Raw genomic sequence first — 21,326 nt, 5'->3', positions numbered from 1 at the left:
CTCTAGCGAGTATAAAATTGCCCACAAGACATGCGACTAGGTCATAGATCATAAAATCAGGTCGGGGTCAGCAGGAGTGAGAGTTTGGAGAGAGTCTTGTCCCCCCTCTCCCCATCTGCAGCAGCCACAAGCTGTTTTCCCTCCAGGCTCCTTGGATCTTTGAGCCTGTCCCTCCTAGGTTGCATGGCCCAGTTCTTGTTTCTTACGTTCTCCTTTTCTGGAAGTATTAGAGGCTGTTGCTCCTGAATTTTAGGGTTTAATTCCCCAGCCTTCTCCACACGCTGGTGGACTTTAATTCTCCCTCCCATTACACCTGAGTCACTAGATTTCTTAATGCCCCAAAATGTGCTTTTGCGATGTCACAGTTCTGGGATAGCTAAGCCTTTGACCTGCCTCCGCGGTCTGCTCAAGGAATGCGCTCTCCTGTATCAGGCCTCTAGCCAGCCCCTCTCTATGTGTGGGGACCCACATGCCTCTCCTTTTTGACTAAGGTGTGAGGATTGCAGCTTCTCCTCCACTGTGTTCACTGGAATAAGCTCCCGCTCCTGTGCTTTGCTCTCTCTCCAAGGGCTGTGTGTGTGTGTGTGTGTGTGTGTGTGTGTGTGTGTGTGTGTGTGTGTGTGTGATAGAGGTGGGAATTTTGGTGATACTTGTATGATGCCAATACACACCTCAGTTTCCCTCTGTGATGGGGATTGCTATGATTATAAAGAGCAGGAGACATGAGGTGTGTTGTCACGTAGCTGTTATGGGGTGATATGAATGGGTTATTAAGGACTGGCTGGGAGCAGCCTACATCAATGGAATACCCGACAGAGACAAGAGAATAATTATTACCTGTCCATGGGAGGATATCTGCTTGGCTGAGTGAAGCATACATGGACTCGTTATGTTTTTGGGAGCAGGAAGAACTGGGCTCGCAGACGCAGGAAGCTCTGCCGGAGCGAAGACAAATGGACAGTCACAGTGAAAGGAAACCAAAGCGTTTTCTACAGCAGCAGGGCTCCAGGGCATTGGCCAATATGGACTATATTGTCTTCTTTGCTTCTCTGTCCTAATCTAAGGACTTTCCAGTGCTCAGTTGACTAATAAGCTCTGCTATGTTTTAAAAGTCTGCCCAGTGTCACAGCAAACATTTGCTCTGTGCATTGACTGAGGAACAGTCTCTGACCAGGAGTGTCGTTCAGCTGGACCTGCTGGGCAGAGTTCACAGGTTGAAATAGGAGTGTTGAAGCCAAAGGCTCAGTCTCAGGTGTTGAAGCTACATGGCCTATACTTGTGGAAGAATGGGACCCTTTGGAGGTCTAGTGCACTCCAGGGGCACCTCCCAAGGACTGTTTAAAAGCCAGGGCATTGCACAGATCCTATGGATCCATGACAATGTGCCAGTGCGCCTTCTGTGGAAAAGATATAAAACAAGAAAAGGATCTAAATGTGTATTTACCGTCGCCCCCTCATCAGTCCTCGTGGGAATCCCTGATCAGTTCCAAAGTGTATTAAAACCTTCCTTAAAGCCTTCCCCCATACTGTGTCCGTCTTGTCTATTTAGATTGTAAATTCTTCAGGGCATGGGCCATCTACTATTCTGGGTTTGTACTTTGCCTAGCACAATGGGGACCCACTGTTAGTGGGTCCTGAGGCACTAAGGTAATGCATATGATTTATTATAATAATAACTCTCCTGCCACTTTGAGCTAAGGAAGCTGGCCTTGGGATGTTACTGCTTAAAATGAGCTGGGGTTAAAACCATGGAATATTCTTTGTGCCAAGTATCCCACAAATTCCACTGACCTCCCTTGTTTTCTTTGCCTGTAGTAGGGTTTCCAGTTTCCAAACCTGATGTGATCTTGCAGCTGGAACGAGGGGAAGAGCCATGGATCCCAGACCTCCAGGGCTCTGAGAAAGAAGTGCTCCTGAGAGGTGAGAAATTGGTTAAACCAACTCAAGAACTGTTTGGGAATGCAAGAAACATTTGGGATGCCCTACGAAGACCCTGTGAGCTCTCCAAGTTTAGGATTGTTCCCTGCAGATGTGGAATCATTCTGGCAGATGTCACTCATGGCTTCCCTCCTATTCTGACTGACAACTGGCAGCAGATCCCTCCCCAATCTCGCTTTTCCCTGAGTGGTCTGGTGAGATGCGGACCAAAACTGATCCCTTCCTCTCTTCTCTGTGGAAAGGTTTGGGGAAAATCAGCTCCTGATAGGTTTGATCTCTCCCACACATATTTTTGGTTGTTCATCCCTTTTTCCATTCCTCTCTCTGAGATTTCCTTTCTTTCTGGTGCAGGGAGTGACCTATGTCTGGATTCTTTTTGTGTCCTATTCAGGTGATGGGATGGTGAGTGAGAATGAAGAGAAACCCCAGCAGGAAGATGCTGAGCAAGTAGAACCACATGGGACGTTATCAGGAAGATCCAAAGGGAATGTTTCCGGGAGTTGTGCACTCCGAGAAAAAGCAAAAGCCTGTGAGACTCAGGAGAGGCCAGAGGAAAACTTCAGTAGCCACTCAGACCTTATAATACATGACAGAATCAACTTGGAAGAGACACGCTACACGTGCTCTGAGTACGGGAAAAGCTTCATTGCAAACTCTGCCCTTATCAAACATCAGAGAATCTACACGGGTGAGAAAACTTATGGATGCTCTGAGTGTGGGAAACGCTTCATTGATAGTTCAACCCTCATCTCACATCAGCGAATCCACACAGGAGAAGTCCCCCACACATGCTCTGAGTGCGGGAAACGCTTCAATCGGATCTCACACCTTATCACACACAGGAGAATCCACACAGGTGAGAAACCGTATGGATGCTCTGAGTGTGGGAAAAGCTTCAGTCACAGCTCTGCCCTGAGAAGACATAGGAGAATCCACACGGGAGAGAGGCCCTACACATGCTCTGAGTGCAGGAAAAGCTTCAGGCGGAGCTCACACCTTCTCTCACATAGGAGAATCCACACAGGAGAGAGGCCCTACACATGCTCCGAGTGTGGAAAAAGCTTCAGTCACAGCTCTGCCCTGAGCACACATAGGAGAATCCACATAGGAGAGAGGCCCTACACATGCTCTGAGTGTGGGAAAAGCTTCAGTCGGAGCTCACACCTTATCACACATCAGAGAATCCACACAGGAGAGACGCTCTACACATGCTCTGAGTGTGGGAAAAGCTTCAATCACAGCTCTGCCCTGAGCAGACATAGGAGAATCCACACAGGAGAGAGGCCCTACACATGCTCTGAGTGTGGGAAAAGCTTCAATCACAGTTCTGCCCTGAGCAGACATAGGAGAATCCACACAGGAAAGACGCCCTACACATGCTCTGAGTGTGGGAAAAGCTTCAATCAGAGCTCTACCCTTATCATCCATCAGAGAATCCACACAGGAGAGAGGCCCTACGCATGCTCTGAGTGCGGGAAATGCTTCAGTCACACCTCTGCCCTGAGCGCACACAGGAGAATCCACACAGGAGAGACGCCCTACAGATGCTCTGAGTGCGGGAAATGCTTCAGTTGGAGCGCACACCTTATCTCACATAGGAGAATCCACACTGGGGAGATGCCCTACACATGCTCTGAGTGCACGAAAAGCTTCAATCGGAGCTCAGACCTTATCACACATAGGAGAATCCACACAGGAGAGAGGCCCTACGCATGCTCTGAGTGCGGGAAAAGCTTCAGTCACAGCTCTGCCCTGAGCGTACACAGGAGAATCCACACAGGAGAGAGGCCCTACACGTGCTCTGAGTGCGGGAAAAGCTTCAGTCAGTGCTCAAACCTTATCAAGCATCAGAGAATCCACATGGGCAAGAACTGTAATAAATCCTTTGACTAGGGCTGGCCAAAGAATTTTTTTTTTTTTTAAATCACATTTGCTAATTCCCACATAGTGATTTTTGCACCATATTCACCGTGGTCTCTCAGCTCCACCAGATGAGTTGCCTGGTTCTCCCTTTTGCAGCTCACCTTCTTTGGGATCAGTCCTGTGATCTTTTCTATCAACTCCTTTCCTTTTGAGTCGTAGGAGTGTGTGTCCATCCAGCCAGGAATGTTCATCAGCTCCAGGTGGGGGAGAGAGGTTTGCAGTGGTTGGCATTAGGTTCCCCCTTGACCTGACCTAAACAAACCCTGAGCATCACGGTTATACTGTTCCCCCATTTCAAAGCAATTGTTAGTCTTCAGGTTCCCCCTTTGGGAACAAATTGTTTCATTCCCAGTTGCTCTGATGTTGCTTCAGGATGTGCGGCAGAGCAGATACTTTTACTACTATTTTTATCACTTCAATATTTTTAACTATAACAAACAGCAGGAACAGGGCAGGGATAGGGGGAAATGTCATTTTACCCTCTGTAACAACAGAAGAAGATCGGGTAGGTCAGAGGGATTTCCTTATTCCCCATCACCATCCCAATCCCCCCTGTTGTTCAATTGGTTAGGTCAATATTTTTTCTAAAGGGCTGGCAAGAGGATTCCCTAGTAAATGACTTGGAACTAAGCAAAATACCCATGCATTGGGCTCCCAAAGCAGTTGTGGCACGGGCGCTGCAGGAGGTCGCTCCTGAAGATATCACCTTCCTAATCAGGTTCATGTTGCCTATTATTTGGGAAAGGCAATCCCTATCTAGGTAGAGATGGGGAAAATGCAAGTGACATTTCTCTTCAGCTCACCCCTGGGAGATGCTGCAAATGTGTAGAAAATGAAATCCATGTTGAATGTGAGATAGTTGCAGAAAGATACCTATTTTTAATAGACACCTGACATTTGGTGTTTTACAGGGATTCTAAGCAGCACCTGAATTTAGTCCCTAATTTAAATCTGTGCCACCAGATTAAAGAAATAAAAGGGCATATTTGGGAGCTTTATACCTCACTATCGCTACTGATATGATGTGTGGTAGGTGAAGAATTCTATGCCAGAGAAGTGTAAAATTACTCCAAGTAAGGTCAAAAATTTGACAAGAACTCAGGTAGAAATTGCAGGTACTGGTGGTTGATTTTCACCCCAGAGATTGAAGCTATGGTGACCTGTGGCCCAGGTAAACTATTTTTAGAACCCTGCTCCCTTGTTAAGTGGTATTGGTCACACTCCTAAAGGATGCCATAATTAAATTGGGAATAACCATCCTTTACCATTTGGATCCAAAGTTTCACGAAGCACAGAGAGAAACAGCTGATTCCTTCAGAGCCATTCTATGCCTATGGGTCTGAATCTGGCTACTTTGTTGGACAAGAAGCACTTCCATGCTGGACAAATGATGGTAGCCAATGAGGGAATGTATCAGATTCCAAGTTCAGACTGCAGGATCCATGAATGCTAAGTCCAGAGTCTGTGGTTTGGTCTCTTGGATTTGATGTTAAGTCTAGTGCATTTGTATCACTTCTCCTGCTGCTGCTACTTTGAAGGATTAGAAAGTGTGAAAATAGAGCACAGGTGGTTTTTCTCATGATGCAGCCTTCCCACGTAGTGTGAGACCCCTTCCACCCATACTTCTGGGAGAAGACCCAGGGAGAAATGAATTCACAGAAATGGAAGGCTCCTAGGTTATTGTAGAATGTGACTTCACACAAAGCTCACTGGGTGGAAATGGGAATTAAGAGAAAACTGCCCTATCGGTTTATATTTTGTAATCGTTGGATAAGTTGTTACCAGCGACAGTGAAATTAAACATGAAGTTAATTAGTGTCACGGAAGAGGCTGATGATGTGATAACTTTCAGTGTTACAATATAATTCAGGTTTTCTCCTAATTTTCTCCCTGCTGCCTCCTACTACATAGGAAATGGAGGCTAATCCTGAAATTAAAACCTCACTCCAAAGGAATTAGAGTAGGGGAATATGTGAGAGAAATAGCATGTACGAGAATAGAGACCCAGTATAGACGGTAATTATTTCTATTTAAAATGGAATTTATTATGATAAATTTTAAAATAAATCTTCCCTTAAGAGGGAAATTACTTGAGACAGGATTTGGAACCTTTTACCCAGTTAGAGGGTAACAGCCACAGAGTTCTCCAGGTCTCTTGTTTGCAAAGCAAAGATGTCACATCAGGCAGGAGATGTCAAAATCTAAAATGGTGATGGATGTGTGATGGTAGCTTTTCTGGGTTATTTTTTGGTTTGGTTTCTTAACTGGTTACAAAATTTAAATTAAATTATTTTTATAGGTGCTGAGGCCCCTTTTCCTTAGGCCTGGCTCTGGAAACCTCCCCAAAACTGGCCTTGTGTTTCTTTCATGTTTGATGTCTTTGGGGTTCACACATCCACACTACATGCGGTTCACAGCAACAGATACTTTGAGAAAGCTGCTGGGTTAAGCGGGCCTTTTCCAAACTGACATTGGCCCAAAGTCTGCCTCAGTTCAGCTGGATTGGGACATGTCTGTATCAAAGGAGTGGTTCACACCTGATTTGCCCAGAGACCTCAGGGGAGGTGTGGTAAGATAGGGTAAGCTGGAATCCACAACAATAGAGTTAAAGGTAAGGGTGACAGACCTTCACCTTGCAGGTCAACAAGCCTGTTCTGTTAATTCCCTCTGATGCATCTGGCACTGGTCACTCTCAGGCAGCACGCTGGGCTAGATGGACCATTGGTCTGACCCAGTATGACCAGTCTTGCGTTCTTCTGTAAGCCATCTAGGGCCTTGTCTACACTGGCAAGTTTCTGCCCAGTAAAGCAACTTTCTGCAGTGTAACTCCCGAGGTGTACACACTGCCAAGCCACTTACTGCGCAGAAACTGAGCAGTTGCAGCGCTGTAAAAAAAACCACCGCAATGAGAGGTGTACAGCTTCCAGCGCCGGGGCTACAGCGCCGCGGTGCCAGTGTAGACACGCTGGTCGATTACAGTGCTGCGATTGGCCTCCGGGAGGTGTCCCACAATCCCTGCTCTCGCCTCTTTGGTCATCGGTTTGAACTCTACTACACTGCCCTCAGGTGACCAACCATGAATACCCTCCCCCCTTAAATTCCTTGGGAATTTTGAAAGTCCCCTTCCTGTTTGCTTGGTGATGCATGCAGTGGTCTCAGCGCATCTTTCCAGGTGACCATGCCTGCTCCATGCACCAGGCAATCCCTTGCTTGGAGCAATGTTGGAATGCTGGACCTCATCAGCATTTGGGGAGAGGAGGCTGTTGTAGCTCTAAGGATTAATATGCTTATTTGCATAGTTAGAAAGTAAACAGCTCTAACAGCTTTTTGCATTAGCTTCCTCTCCCAGAGGTGTGACATTAGTTTTCCCCTGTCAAAAGCAGCACCAAAGGTGTGATCCTATATCTTTCAACACCAGGTCATAAAAACAGGGTGTAAGTATTAACCAAAGCTTTGCAGCACATAATCATGTATTACCATATATATATCTTGAATAACTGTGATACAATTATAATTTTGTAATTCTAACTGTTTTACCATTTACTTACTATGTCATTGATTTTAATAAAAAGTCTTTATAACTATACCTGTCTCAGTGTAAGCTTCCTGTCATACCCCCAAAGGTCCTTTTATAAACTCTGTAAAGCCTAATTCAAAACAAATTTTATCTTCTAATCAAACAAGTTGGCAAGCCTAAACCCATACTAATTAATACCCATAATAAGTATTAATATTATCAAATAATTAAAAATAAGTATATTAATTTAATAAATTAAATCTACACTACTAACACACCTCAAATCAGGCTACACTGTCCAGTCCCAGCTGTGCTTCAGCCATAGAAATTGATACATATGGCCAGATTTCACGATGCATGAGAGAAAGGGGCCATGACCAGGACACGCTGCACTGCAGGGTCAAAGTGAAGGAGCTGCAGAACGCCTACTCCTTGGCACGGGAGGCAAACCGCCGCTCCGGTGCTGCACCCACCAGCTCCCGGTTCTACAAAGGGCTGGATGCGATACTTGGTGGTGACCCCACCTCCACTGCGAAGACCACTGTGGATGCTTCGGTGGCTCACGTGCCAGTTGACAGTGGACCGAGCCAGGAGGAGGAAATCTTGGATGAGGATATGGAGGTGGAGGGAGACCCAGAGGCAGAGGATGAGTTGGAGGTCAGAGGTGCATGCAGCCAGGAGTTCTTCTCTACCCTGGAGGAGGCTAGCCAGTCACAGCTGTCTGAGCTTGGCAAAGTTCAAACAGGAGAGGAGGCCCCTGGTAAGTGGCTTTGATTTTGGGAATCACTGAAGTGAGTTCTTGAGGGCAGGAGGGTTGCAGAAAGCAGGCTTGTGTCTGTATGATGTGTGTACCACCACATGCCCAGTCTGAGCGGCAGAACAAGGTGTTGATTAACTCCCTCACTTCATGGGAATCTGCGCCAGAGATCTCCATGAAACTCTCATGGAGATACAGGGCAATCCAGTTCTTTGGCAGAGCTGCTTTGTTTCTTGCCCCGTTAAGGGTAACTTTCCTGCACTACTCTGCCATCATGGGAGGGGCGGGGGGGGACCATTGCTGCACCCAGGGGAGCCACATAAGGGCCAGGGTGAAAGCCGCAGTCTTGGAGAAGACCCTCCTTTGATTCCCTGCTCACCCTCAGCAGCGAGATATCTTCCATAATGAACACAGCCTGTGGAAAATGTGGGTATAGGAATGATTATAAGCCCCCCCCACACACACACACACAGCGCTGTCTCTCCCCAAGAGCCACGTGCCCAGTGTACAGTACGGTCCGGGAACAGTGATTTCCCCTGCCCCTGCTGTTACCATTTTGGGGGTCTTGTGGCTCATGTGTGCTTGCCTGGGTTTAGCCAGTTAGTGATAGGTATGTGAACAGTGGCTGTGTTTTAAATCACTGTATCAATGGTCTCTGTGTTGCAAACAATACTGCTAAAATGTTGCATTTTGGCTTAAGAGAGATGATCTTGGGAGCCCAGCCTCCCGCTTGGTTGCAGCCGTTCAGCTGGCGATACAGAATTAGAAAGCGGCCATGAAGAACTAAAGAGAACTTTCTGCATGAGGTCATGATGCACTCCATGGCCAAAAAGCAAGAATTGAAGGAGTGGCCGGACAGTGAGAAGAGGGACCGAAAGGAGAACACCCTGCGTCAGAATGAACCCACAGAGCGGCTCTTAAATGTTATGGACTGCCAAGTGGACACGCTCCAGGTGCTACTGGCACTGCAAACCGAGCAGCTCCGCGACCACCCTCCCCTACATCTGCTGTCGCAAAACTCTTTCTAATGCATCCACTGACACCACCAACACACTCTTATCCACCTCCTGGCTCCAGTCTGTACTTGCTGCATTCCACTCCTGCCCCATCACAGTCCAGCCCTATGGATGCCCAGTACCCAGTGCACTCAACACCCGTCCCTCTGTAGTTTATTCCTGCTGAAGTATAGTACCCGCTGCACTGTACTCCAACGGATAACGTTGGATATGATACCTGGACATACACAAATCTTTAACTGTCCCAGGACCCCACCTCCTCCTGTGCCCCTCCCTTCCCCCCCCCCATCCCCCACAGTGCTGATGTGTTTTTTTTTTTTTTTTTTTTTTTTTTGGGTCTCTCTCCTCCGGTTGTTGTTTTTTAATAAAAGAATAGTTTTGGTTTGAAAGCAACACACAGTTTTCTTAAACCTTCATAGTGCATCGTCTGCAGCAATCACAATCACCTCCTAGCATTATAAGCACTGCACTGAACTCCTGTGAATAGCAACAAATATTAGTGGCTTTTAGCTTCAAATTGCTGCCTCGAGGCATCCCTGATCCTTATGGCCCCGCGCGTCACCCCTCTAATAGGCCTGGTCTCTGGCTGTTCAAATTCAGCCTCCGGGTGCTGAGCCTCAGCCGTCCAACCCTAAATGAAGCTTTCACCCTTCCCTCCACACATATTATGGGGCGTACAGCATGCGGCTATAATCATAGGAATATTGTCATCGGCCAGGTCCAGCCTTCCACAGAGGCAGCGCCAGCGGGCCTTTAAACGGCCAAAAGCTCACTCAACTGTCATTCTGCACTTGCTCAGCCTGTTGTTGAACAAACTCCTTGCTGCTGTCAAGATGCCCCGTGTATGGCTTCATAAGCCACGGCATTAAGGGGTAAGTAGGGTCTCCCAGGATCACAATGGGCATTTCAACTTCTCCTAAAGTGATCTTCTGGTCCGGGAAGAAAGTCCCTGCTTTCAGCTTCCTGAATAGGCCAGTGTTCTGAAAGATGCGTGCGGCATGCACCTTTCCGGATCAGTCTGTGTTAATGTCTGTGAAACGCCCACGGTCATCCACAAGTGCCTGTAGAACCATAGAAAAATACCCCTTGTCATTAATGTACTCGGTGGCTAGGTAGTCAGGTGCCAGAATTGGAATATGCGTGCCATCTATCCCCCTCCGCAGTTAGGGAAGCCCGTTTGTGCAAAGCCATCCACAATGTCACACACGTTGCCCAGAGTCAGTGTCTTTCAGAGCAGGATGCAATTAATGGCCCTGCACACTTCCATCAACACGTGTCCAACGGTCGACTTTCCCACTCCGAACTGGTTAGCGACCGATTGGTAGCAGTCTGGAGTAGCCAGCTTCCACAGTGCAATTGCCACACGCTTCTCCAATGGCAGGGCAGCTTTCATTCTCGTGTCCTTGCACTGCAGGGCTGGGGCGAGCTCATCATAGTCCCATGAATGTGGCTTTCCTCATCCGAAAGCTCTGCAGCCCACTGCTCATCGTCCCAGACGTGCATCACGATGTGATCCCACCACTCGGTGCTTGTTTCCTGAGCCCAAAAGCGGTGTTCCACTGTGGTCAGCACCTCCGTGAATGCCACAAGCAATCTCCTGTCGTAGCTACTGCGTGTGGCGAGATCAATATCGAACTCCTCTTGCCTTTGTGGTTTAAGGAATAACTCCACTGCCACTCGTGACGTGTTAGTAAGTGCGGGATCCATTCCTACAGACCGAATAGGCAGAGCGTGTAGTACACAAATCATTGAAAGATGGCCCCAAATGGGGACAGAAGCACAGGGATTGCTGAGATGAGAAGCAATGCATGACAGGGCATTCACGGCGGTGCTGACCACAGTGGAATGCCGCTTTTGGGCTCAGGAAACACCTTCCTCCACCTTCCCACAACTCTTAGTGGCAGAGGAGAAAGAGGTGCTCGGTGCAATAGCTGCCCAGAGTGCACCGCTCCGAGTACCGCTGTAAGTTCAGCAGGCAGCTGACAGTGTGAACACACAATAGCGGTTTCCCTGCAGCACTCTCTGAGTGGCGCTGTAACTCTGCCAGTGTAGACATACCCTCAGAGAGACTGACTGCCAGGATCCCAGGACTGATACCCTCTGGGGAATGAAGCACAAGGTCGACAGGCTATGCAGCCTTCACTAGTCTCCCTGTACCTGCAAACCCTGCTAGCCCAAAGTGCTGGACCATCTATGCCATTACCTGGTTCCTAAACTGCAGCTACAATTCCTACTCCAGGTGAATCCAAAGACCGAGAGGTGCAGAGATCCAACCCCTTATCATCTTAGAAATGTTTTGTGCCTTTTTCTATTTTTTGTCTGTTTCCTTTTAGGAACTTGGAGACCTCCCAGCCTTTCTATTAGATTGGGGTGTAACCGTGCGGCTCAGTGGGTGTGAGTGTGTGAACGCCTCTGAAATCTACAAAGGGAAGATGCTAGGAAGAATAGTTCCCCAAATCTGAATAGCCTTAAAACTCTGCCCTATGAAATGACTGAATGCACGCTCCTCACCTATGGAAGCATTGCAAGGCATTGAGCTGTCAAATATGTATTGTTCAGCGAGAGCTGTTTAAACTTCTTTTACTAATGTCTCTCTAAGGTCTGTATGTGTTCTGGGGCAAGAGGGCGAGGAGAAGTATTAGCTACACAATAGTGAAATCTAAGGAGAAAACTAATTCGCTTTGAGGTTGTGGGCTAAATGTAAGCAATAATTTGGTTTCGGTACTGAAATATTCAGCTGGCTAAATCTGGGTTGCACTGCCTGGGTGAATCTCTGATTGGGGTTTTGGCATCACTAAATATGCACCTGCCTTCTTGGGTTGCTCTTTTAGGATTTATAAGGGTTGATTTTCTGCTGTATTAATCTGATGGTTTGACTAAATTGATGACTTGATTCCAATGCAATATCCTTGTTAACTCATTGATTTACTGATTTGACCTGAACTTTGTCACTGTGTTGTTTAACCCTTAGCTGAGTGGTGTCTATAGTCATTTAGCCTTAGTGATGTGTGCTCTTGGATTTATTTGTTCATGTTAATAAAACATGTAACTGGGCTATTGAGTCATTTCTTTAAATAAGTAACAGGGGCTGGAACTTTTATTTGTATATTTCCCTTTAATTCAATCTCCATTTTCTTCATTTCATACTGTCCTAAGTTAAGGAATGTGGAGCACCAGAAACTGACACAAGCCTTTTGCTGCCCCATTCTGTGCCAATCCAGCAGGAGTAGAGAACAAACATCTCCTGGAGCGGGGATTGTCACACTGGACTGTAAATACAGATGCATGTTCCCAAGCTTTGCTGTCTTTCTCAAATCCTGGCATAAGGGTGACACCTACAGCTGCTTGTAATTACGCCTGGGAGGAAGGAGACTCCTATGTGCATTCCCTGGGGAGGCAGGGGGATCTGGGAGACCCTGGGGGATAGTTACCCAGAGCTCATGAGCAATCTACTCAGGGGTGATGCAGTAGAAAAGAGCTGGGCCCTGCTTTCCCTGCATTTCTCCTTATCCCCTTTCAGTCTCTTCACTCTCCCTTTCTTCCCCCTTCCCCAACCCTCTGGCAGGGAGACTTGGTCACTTCCCTGCTCCCAGGGGCGCTCACTCTCCCGTAGCTGGATTGGCCCCTGCAAGTGCTAATAGGAGCGAGAGCATGGGTGCGGGTCAGTCCCTGCAGCGGCTCTGGGACACACAGAGGCAGGAGGAGGAGCAGAGATGGGGGTGTTGTAGGAGACTTGATTCAGTGATATTGGAGCATAAGCTTTCGTGGGTGAATACCCACTTTGTGAGATGATGAAGTGGACATTCACCCATGAAAGCTTATGCTCCAATCCGTCTGTTAGTCTATAAGGTGCCACAGGACTCTGTCACTTTTTACAGATTCAGACTATCACGGCTAACCCCTGATACTTCATTCAGTGAAATCCTTTACAGAACCAAAGAATCCCTTATCAGTGCATCTGGCTGCATAAAGTCTCACAGCAGTTCACCAATTTGTCTTAGCTGCTGCTGGGATTCCCTGAATTACTTTTATCACTTCATCATTTTGCTTTGTTATTGTGCAGATGCAGGTCATTGTGCTATTTAATTTATATTTTACCAACAAGTCCTTGAAAATATGCAGCAGTAAGTACTTGCTAGTTTTAGCAGCGACATCTGTGTTTCTAGTATTGCACTTGCTCTGTTTTTTTTACTGTGATTTCTAATTTGAATTTTTAATTCTAACTTTTTCTTCTTATTTTTAGAGCAGATGTTGATTCTGCTGGATCATCTGACTTCCAGCCTGACTGAATTTCTGGGCTGGTCCTAAAAAAAAAAAAAATTTTATTCAATCCACCAATGGTGTTTGCCGTTTCCAACTGCTATTTTGCCTCTCAATCCAGCCGTTAGGTTTTTTCCACATGCCATTGCTTGTGTGTAGAACTTGATTCACAAATATTCAATAACGGCCGTATACTCTCTCATGTAACATCCTTGTCAAAGGCAAAAATCGATTGTAAATTTTGCTGAACATTAGAACTGCTGTAGTGGGTCAGACGAATAGTCCATCTAGTACAGGATCCTGTCTTCTTCTGACAGCGGCCAGTGCCAGGTGCTGCTGAGGGAATGAACACAACAGGCAATCATTGAGTGACCCATCCTGGCAGTCAGAGGTTTAGGGACACCCAGAGCATGGGGATGCGTTCCTGGTTCTCTTGGCTAATACCTGATGCACCTAGCCTGAGGAACTGATCTAATTCTTTGTTAAACCCATTTATAGTTTTGGCCTTCAAAACCTAATGAGCACACATCTACAACCCCAAGAGGGCTTGACAACCACAAGAATTCTAAAAACATGAGTTATACACCCTGAGGTCAAGAAACTTTAATTAATACATGATATTTTGTTCTTATGTGCCTCTTTGATCCTGAGCCTTTAGGGCTTTGAGGAAGGGGTTGGACTACATGACCTCCTGAGATCCCTTCCAACCCTGATATTCTATGATATATTCTATGGTGCCATAAGGCCACTTCCACAAAAGCTGGAGCTAAACACCTGCATGAATCTTGGTCTACCCTCATACTTTTCTGGTTACCTCTCCCAAACATTTCACATACCTTAGGCCATATCTACACTACAAGCCTATGTTAACCCAAGCTATGTCAGCATAGACTCACTAGGGGTACTGTGTCACTTCTGTGACTGACTTGTGCTATTGTAATAAATCAAATAGAACTGTAATGGGGATAAATTACACCAGCATAGAAGTATATTGAATGCGAACCCTACGGAAATTAAAAATTTAAATTATCCTCCACGTGTCCCACTAAAATGAATCCAACCCACAGGTCACTTGGGCAGAAGTATCAATGTCAGGATGCTAAATGAAGCTGCAAAATAAATGATGTTTAAATGACCTCACTCTATTTTTTACAATCCTATATTAAGAGGCAATTTTTATATTTGGAAGCTGAAGACTTTATGCTTCCATCCCCCACCACTGTCACGTTTTAGCAAATTAGGACAAGTCATCAAATAAGAACAAGCATAGGTATCAGTAACTGCTATTGGTATCAATTCGCTACCTCTGTACCAGAAGGTGGGAAAGGCGAGAAGTACCAAATTAGGACAAGTTAGCAAATACGAACAACCACAGGTATCAGTAGCTGCTACTGGTAGCAAATTACAGCGGATCACAGTTTTTTACGATCTCTTACATAAGAGTAACTGCCAGAGGTAGCAAATTCCTACAGGTAGCACGTTCTCGCACCACACCTGCACAGCTCTGCTCCCAGGCTCTTCTTCTGCTCCTGCTCTCTCCTTATCTCGGCCCCACTCTGGCCCAGTTAGTTCCAGCTCACATGGAGAATAGGACCCCCTGGCCTGGTGACCCCCTCATTAGACTGTCAGGGTGAGCTGGAGCTTTGGCCTCTCCCCATTGCCCCTGGGGACTGTCAGTCTCAGGGTCCTGATTTCCCATAGACCCTTCCCCTTCGTTTTGGTACTGGGAACCAGCCAACCAAAAAACCCCACTAAGTTTTAGTAAGGGGCCAACAGTTTGCTTACACAAGCCAGCCCTGTGAGGGTCACAGATGTCCAGAGAAAACAGCACAAGCTGGCTCCATGGTGTAACAGTCAGCACTCAGGACTCTGAATCCACGTCTTTGGAAAAGGCGGACACTGTGTTTCTCAGGTCATCTACTGAGGGGACGGAGACACTCTGGGCACAAGAAGTCGAGTCCCCAGCGAGGTGTGAGACTTAATTCTATGGAGCCAGGTGCAGGACTTTGGCAGGGAGGCTCAGGCATGGGGGATCGGGGTGCAGCAGATGGGCCAGCTGTCTAGGCGTGGAGATTTAGTCGCACTGAGGCCCAGGAGGGAAGAGAAGGAGGAACCCTGCTGATGGGCTGTGGAGAAAAAGAGAAAGGGTTCCTGGGACTTCTCCCCTCTCTTTTACCTGCCTGCTTCATGTTGTGGTGGAAGGGGGCAGATGCTCCCAGGAAGCCTGTTTTGTTAGTTCCCTCTGGGGCACCTGGCATTGGGCACTGTCAGAGGACAGGATACTGGGCTAGATGGACCTTTGCTCTGACCCAGTCTGGCCGTTCTTACGGGGTTTGCCAAGGTCACCTATGGATCTTCTCTTTGTGTCTCTGAGTGCTCTACAGGGCTGCATAAGCTGCAGCAAGTTTCTGGTCTTGGGTTTGATCTTGAGAAACAGGATTGTAGGCGAGGCAGGGATCAAAGGGTCTCACGCCTGACAGCCAGCAGACGTGCAGGTCACGGGCAATGAGCCCAGGACAACTGATAAATGTGGTGCATGAATGAGCCTAAACTAGAAGGTTTCTTGTTGGCCTCAAAAGGTCGTTGCTCAAAGGGAGCCGTCTGGTGTGATGAAAAGAGTGACCCATGTATGGACTCGACTAGCTTGGGGAGTCCTTGCACTGGGGGCGATGGGGAAGTTAATATGTGGTTGGGAGAATTCCACAGCCATAAAATCTCACCCCTGGGTTTGTAATGTCAGGCTGCAGCAAACAAGTCCCTCTATGTGTGAGGAGGAGGGGCTGTGATGGGGAGGGTCCATTGGAATGTCAGTGTGAGGGGAGGGGCTGTGAGGGGGAGAGCTATGGAGTGTCTCTGTGAGGGGAAGGGGCTGTAAGGGGGAGAGTCCATGGGGGTGTCAGTGTGAGGGGCTGTGAGGGGAGGGTCCATGGGGGTGTCAATGTGAGGGGAGGGGCTATGAGGGGGAGGGCTATGGCGTGTCTCTGTGAGGGGAAGGGGCTGTAAGGGGGAGAGTCCATGGGGGTTTCAGTGTGAGGGGCTGTGAGGGGGGGTCCATGGGGGTGTCAGTGTGAGGGGGAGGGGCTGTGAGGATATAGTCACCTCCAGGCAGCAGGAGACCCCTGACATGGAGGTTTAATGTCCCCTCTCCCCAGGTGCTTTGGGGGGCCCTAGGGCCCAGCATGGAGCTGCTGTCCCTGCAGGGTCCCTGGGAGTCACAAAGGGGTGACGTGAGGTTACTGCCCAGTCTGTGCTGGGGTGGGGGCCTGGAGCCCCTGGAACAACACAGGGGCCCCCACAAAGTTAAGTTGCTTCAAATTCAGACCCGGGTAGTCGGGCTCAGATTTCAGCTTTCTGCCCCAAGCCCCAGCGAGTCTAACGCCGGCCCTGCTTTCTGGGTTATGTTGGTGCCCCCACAAAAAAATCTGTTCACTGCCCCCTCAACTTGGGACCCCTGGTTGAGAACCACTGCCTGGGAGCTCTGTTTAGAAGTAGGGAGCAAAGCTGCTGCCTTTGCTGATGGCTGAACTCAGGCCCTGAGAGTGGGCTATCCAGGCACTGCCAGCGACACCAGGAGAGCTCCCCAAGCAGCTGCCTGGCCTCAGGGATGGTCTGAGCCTGCAGGGTCCCAGGGGGCAATGAAGCAGCTGGGTCAGGCTGGGCACCTCAATTCCCAGAGAACGGCCCTGGCTCCCTGCTCAGCAGCAAAGAATAAATCAGCCTGGAGCTAAGTGCAGAGCTGGGGGTTTCTCCTTTCACTCCTGCTGGGGAATGTAGGGGTCCCAGGGGCGTTTCTAGCTGAGCATTTGGGACTCAACTGGGGGAACCAGCCGTTCATTACAGAACGCTCACGTTCTGACGACATCTTTATTTACAATTTTTTATAATGTGATATAATCCTTCAATCCTAGTGTCACCATCAATAACATGGCTTGGTCAGCCTGGTGGGATACCAAGGGTAAAACTAACCAGCTCTTCAAATCCAAGAGAGTGGAGATCAATCACCTCTCAGAGTCAATGCGGGGTAATCAATAGGCAGACAGCGGGCCAAATCGCTTTTCAATGGACCCCAACATCTATTTATTTACTTCTTATTAGCATTATTGTTTTTTTTTTTTTATTTTCTTCTCTGGAGTCTGGACTTCGACTAGACCGTGACCAACAATTTTGGACCTTGACAAAAAAGAATGGCTTACCCCTAAGAATGGGGTTGTGTTACCTTCCTTATGTCCTGGCGCCATCTTGTGGCCATTTCCTTTCCCTCCTTTCGGTGAAAAGCTTTGGGCTTTTGTGGGGACCGACAAACACCCTTAAGATGAGGCAGCATCCCTGTCAAAAAAATAATCTCCCGTCTTCACTTGAGTGACGGCCTGAATCGTTCCTTATCCGGGCAGAGCCCAAAGATTGGCATCATCAGGAGAACAAACCGTTCTGTACGTAGCAGGAACCAGCACAAAATGTGCTTTAAAAGGAGCTGTCTCCTTCCTTCTGGGGTGAAATTTGTCATTATGGTCATCAATTTTCATTTCCTTTCTCGGAGGGTGGAGATGAGGTTGGTGCTACCTCAGGCTAGGACAGGAGTTAGCAAACTTTTTGGCCTGAGGGCCACATCGGGGTTGCAAAAGTGTATGGAGGGCCAGGCAGGGAAGGCTGTGCGTCCCCAAACAGCCTGGCCCCCGCCCCCTATCCACTCCTTCCCACTTTCTGCCCCCTGACTGCCACCCTCAGAAGCCCCAACCCCCCCTGCTCCTTGTCCCCGACTGCCCCCTTCCAGGACCCCCCGCCCCTAACTGCCCCCCTGGGATCCCACCCCCTATCCAACCGCCCCTGCTCCCTGTCCCCTGACTGCCCCGACCCCTATCCACACCCCTGCCCCCTGACAGCCCCCCCGAGGCCCCCAACCAACTGGTTCCCCATCCCCTGACCACCGCCCCCAGAACCTCCGCCTCATCCAACCACCCCCTGTTCCGTGTCCCCTGACTGCCCCCAGGACTCCCCACTCCCTGCCCCCTTACCATGCCGGAATCAGCCACGCCGTCTTGCTGCCCAGCAGGAGTGGCGTGCCAGAGTGCTCGCAGTGCGGCGAGGTGAGGCTGCGGGGCAGGGGACAGCAGGGGAGGGGCCAGGGCGAGTCTTCCTGGCCGGGAGCTCAAGGGCCGGGCAGGAAAGTCCCGCAGGCTGGATGTGGCCCGCAGGCTGTAGTTTGCCCACCTCTGGGGTAGGATGCAGATCCCATGTTCCCATCTGTCTGTCATCCTGGGAACCTGTCTCTGCTCACAGGCTGCCTCCAGCCTGTCCAGCCAGCTCCTGAGCTCTGTGGGGGTGAGTCATTCGGCATAAGTGGCACCTGGGAGAAACACTCCTGCCAGATGTATTAGTGGTATAGTGGTGAGCATAGCTACCTTCCAAGCAGTTGACCTGGGTTCAATTCCCAGCCAATGCAGGGATGTGCCCTTCTCTTGGTCGGAAATTGGTTTAATTTCAGTCACATTGTATCAGTTTATCAATGGAATGGGAGAATTAATGTCCCAAATCCCACCAGGTCATTCAACATCCAGTGGTGGAAGAAAGGGGTGGGACTATACAGTGAGCTGTTCGAGTCATCCTGGTATTACAATGTTTGGTTTATTTATTTTAAATGTGTTCTTTACTTCCCTCTCCCTTTAAGACTCAGAGCCTTTAAGGTGAGAAGGGACCAGCGTGGTCATCTAGTTCGACCTCCTGCACCTTGCAGGCCAAAGGACCCCACCCACCCACTCCTGTAATAGACCCCTAACCTCTGCTTGAGTTACTGACATCCTGAAATCATGGATTAAAGCTGTCAAGTTACAGAGAATCCACCATTTACACTGGTTTAAACCTGCAAGTGACCCATGCCCCATGCCGCAGAGGAAGGCAAAACCCCCCCAGGGTCTCTGCCAATCTACCCTTGGGGAAAACTCCTTCCCAACCCTAAGTATGGCCATCAGTGAGACCCTGAGCATGCAGACAAGACGCACCGGGCAGACACCTGGGAAAGAATTCTCTGCAGTAACTCTGAGCCCTCCCCACCTATTGTCCCATCTCCGGCCCTTGGAGATATTTGCTGCTAGCAATCACAGATCAGCCATATGCCGTTACAGGCAGTCCCATCACACCACCCCATCCATAAACTTATCAAGCTCAGTCTTGAAGCCTGTTTGGTTTTTTCCCCCACTGCCCCCCTTGGGAGGCTGTTCCAGAACTTCACTCCTCCGGTGGTTAGAAACCTTCAACGAATTTCAAGGTTAAGTTTGTTGATGGTCAGCTTATATTCATTAGTTCATTACTAGTGGGGGCATGTGATAGTGTGGGGGAGGGAGAAAGACAGGAGAACTAACAGTGGGAGCCTAGGGTGATCAGATGTCCTGATTTTGTGGGGATAGTCCTGATATTTGGGGCTTTTTTTTAATATGAGCTCCTATTACCCCCCACCCCCGTCCCTATTTTTCACACTTGCTATCTGGTCACCCTATGGGAGCCGGAGAGATTCCCTGTTCCCCGATCACCCAACTCTGGGAGGAACCAGTTGGAATTGCCTTTGGGAAGCTGCCGCTAATAACTCAGGTGTAAAATCATTATTCCGTTGGAATCAGATTAAAGCCTCCTCACACCCGGTGTCACGGTCATCAACATGGCTCATTCCTGGGATGTCACCGGCCACAGCAATGCAATGAGTGGAACCAAATCCCTTTCCAGAGCCCAGGCACACACAGAAATCCTGGGGCTTTTCGTCCCTAGGCTTCTGGCGCCATCGTGTGGCCCTTTGGTTTCACTCCTTTCTGTTCAAACCTTGAGCTTTCTGCACAGAAATGTTAATTCCCTGGGAGAGACTCGGGAGCGTTTCTCTGTTTTGTGTTGTTAAGGATTGAAATGTTCCCGGTTCCTCGGTCCCAACCTGCCTCCCGTTCTACTGCCCATGCAGCCCCATCCCAGACCTCAGCCCCCAGTAGATGCCGATTCCCTAATCCCCATCTGTGCAGGGGGTGAAACCTGTCGCTCCGCATTGCCTAGTTCCCCTAACTCTGAGGGACTTCAGCTCCTCTGTGTCCCCAGGGACCCTCCACACCACTCCCCTGCTTACCATGGTTCAGATATTACAGTAGCATGAGTCTGACACTCACTTTAGAGGCCGCACATTAATAACCATTTTCAATATGAACTTACTGGAGATTCTATCACAATATTTGGGTGGGGGGAACCTATTATTCATAAAACTCCTTTCCCAAGAGAGTCCCAGGGCTCTTGATATCCCGTGTATCGGGCGATGAACATCCACTGACCATGTAGCTGATTAGAGAGCCACTTCCTGGACACTACAGTACTAATAAACAATGGCCACATAAACACCACCGTATACCGGAAACCTACTGACTGCTATACTTACCTACATGTCTCCAGCTTTCATCCAGACCACACCACTCGATCCATTGTCTACAGCCAAGCTCTACGATACAGTCACATTTGCTCCAACCCCTCAGACAGAGACAAACACCTACAAGATCTCTATCAAGCATTCTTACAACTACAATATCCACCTGCTGAAGTGAAGAAACAGATTGACAGAGCCAGAAGAGTACCCAGAAGTCACCTACTACAGGACAGGCCCAACAAAGAAAGTAACAGAATGCCACTAGCCATCACCTACAGCCCCCAACTAAAACCTCTCCAGCGCATCATCAAGGATCTACAACCTGTCCTGAAGGACGATCCATCACTCTCACAGATCTTGGGAAACAGGCCAGTCCTTGCTTACAGACTGCCCCCAAACCTGAAGCAAATACTCACCAGCAACCACACAACAAAAACACTGACCCAGTAATCTGTCCTTGCAACAAAGCCTGTTGCCAACTCTGTCCACATATCTATTCAGGGGACACCATCATAGGACCTAATCACA

At 48.5% G+C, this 21,326-nt stretch overlaps 1 pseudogene; it reads left to right on the top strand.

Annotated features, from left to right (window-relative positions):
• The first annotated feature begins 1,820 nt into the window (after window positions 1-1,820).
• The window catches only part of LOC135889360 (zinc finger protein 850-like), a 126,068-nt pseudogene continuing 106,562 nt past the window's right edge, over window positions 1,821-21,326 (top strand).

Source organism: Emys orbicularis, chromosome 15 (assembly GCF_028017835.1).
Source record: "Emys orbicularis isolate rEmyOrb1 chromosome 15, rEmyOrb1.hap1, whole genome shotgun sequence".
In the NCBI taxonomy this organism is placed as follows: Eukaryota; Metazoa; Chordata; order Testudines; family Emydidae; genus Emys; species Emys orbicularis.
This window is presented reverse-complemented; position numbering and strand designations above follow the sequence as displayed.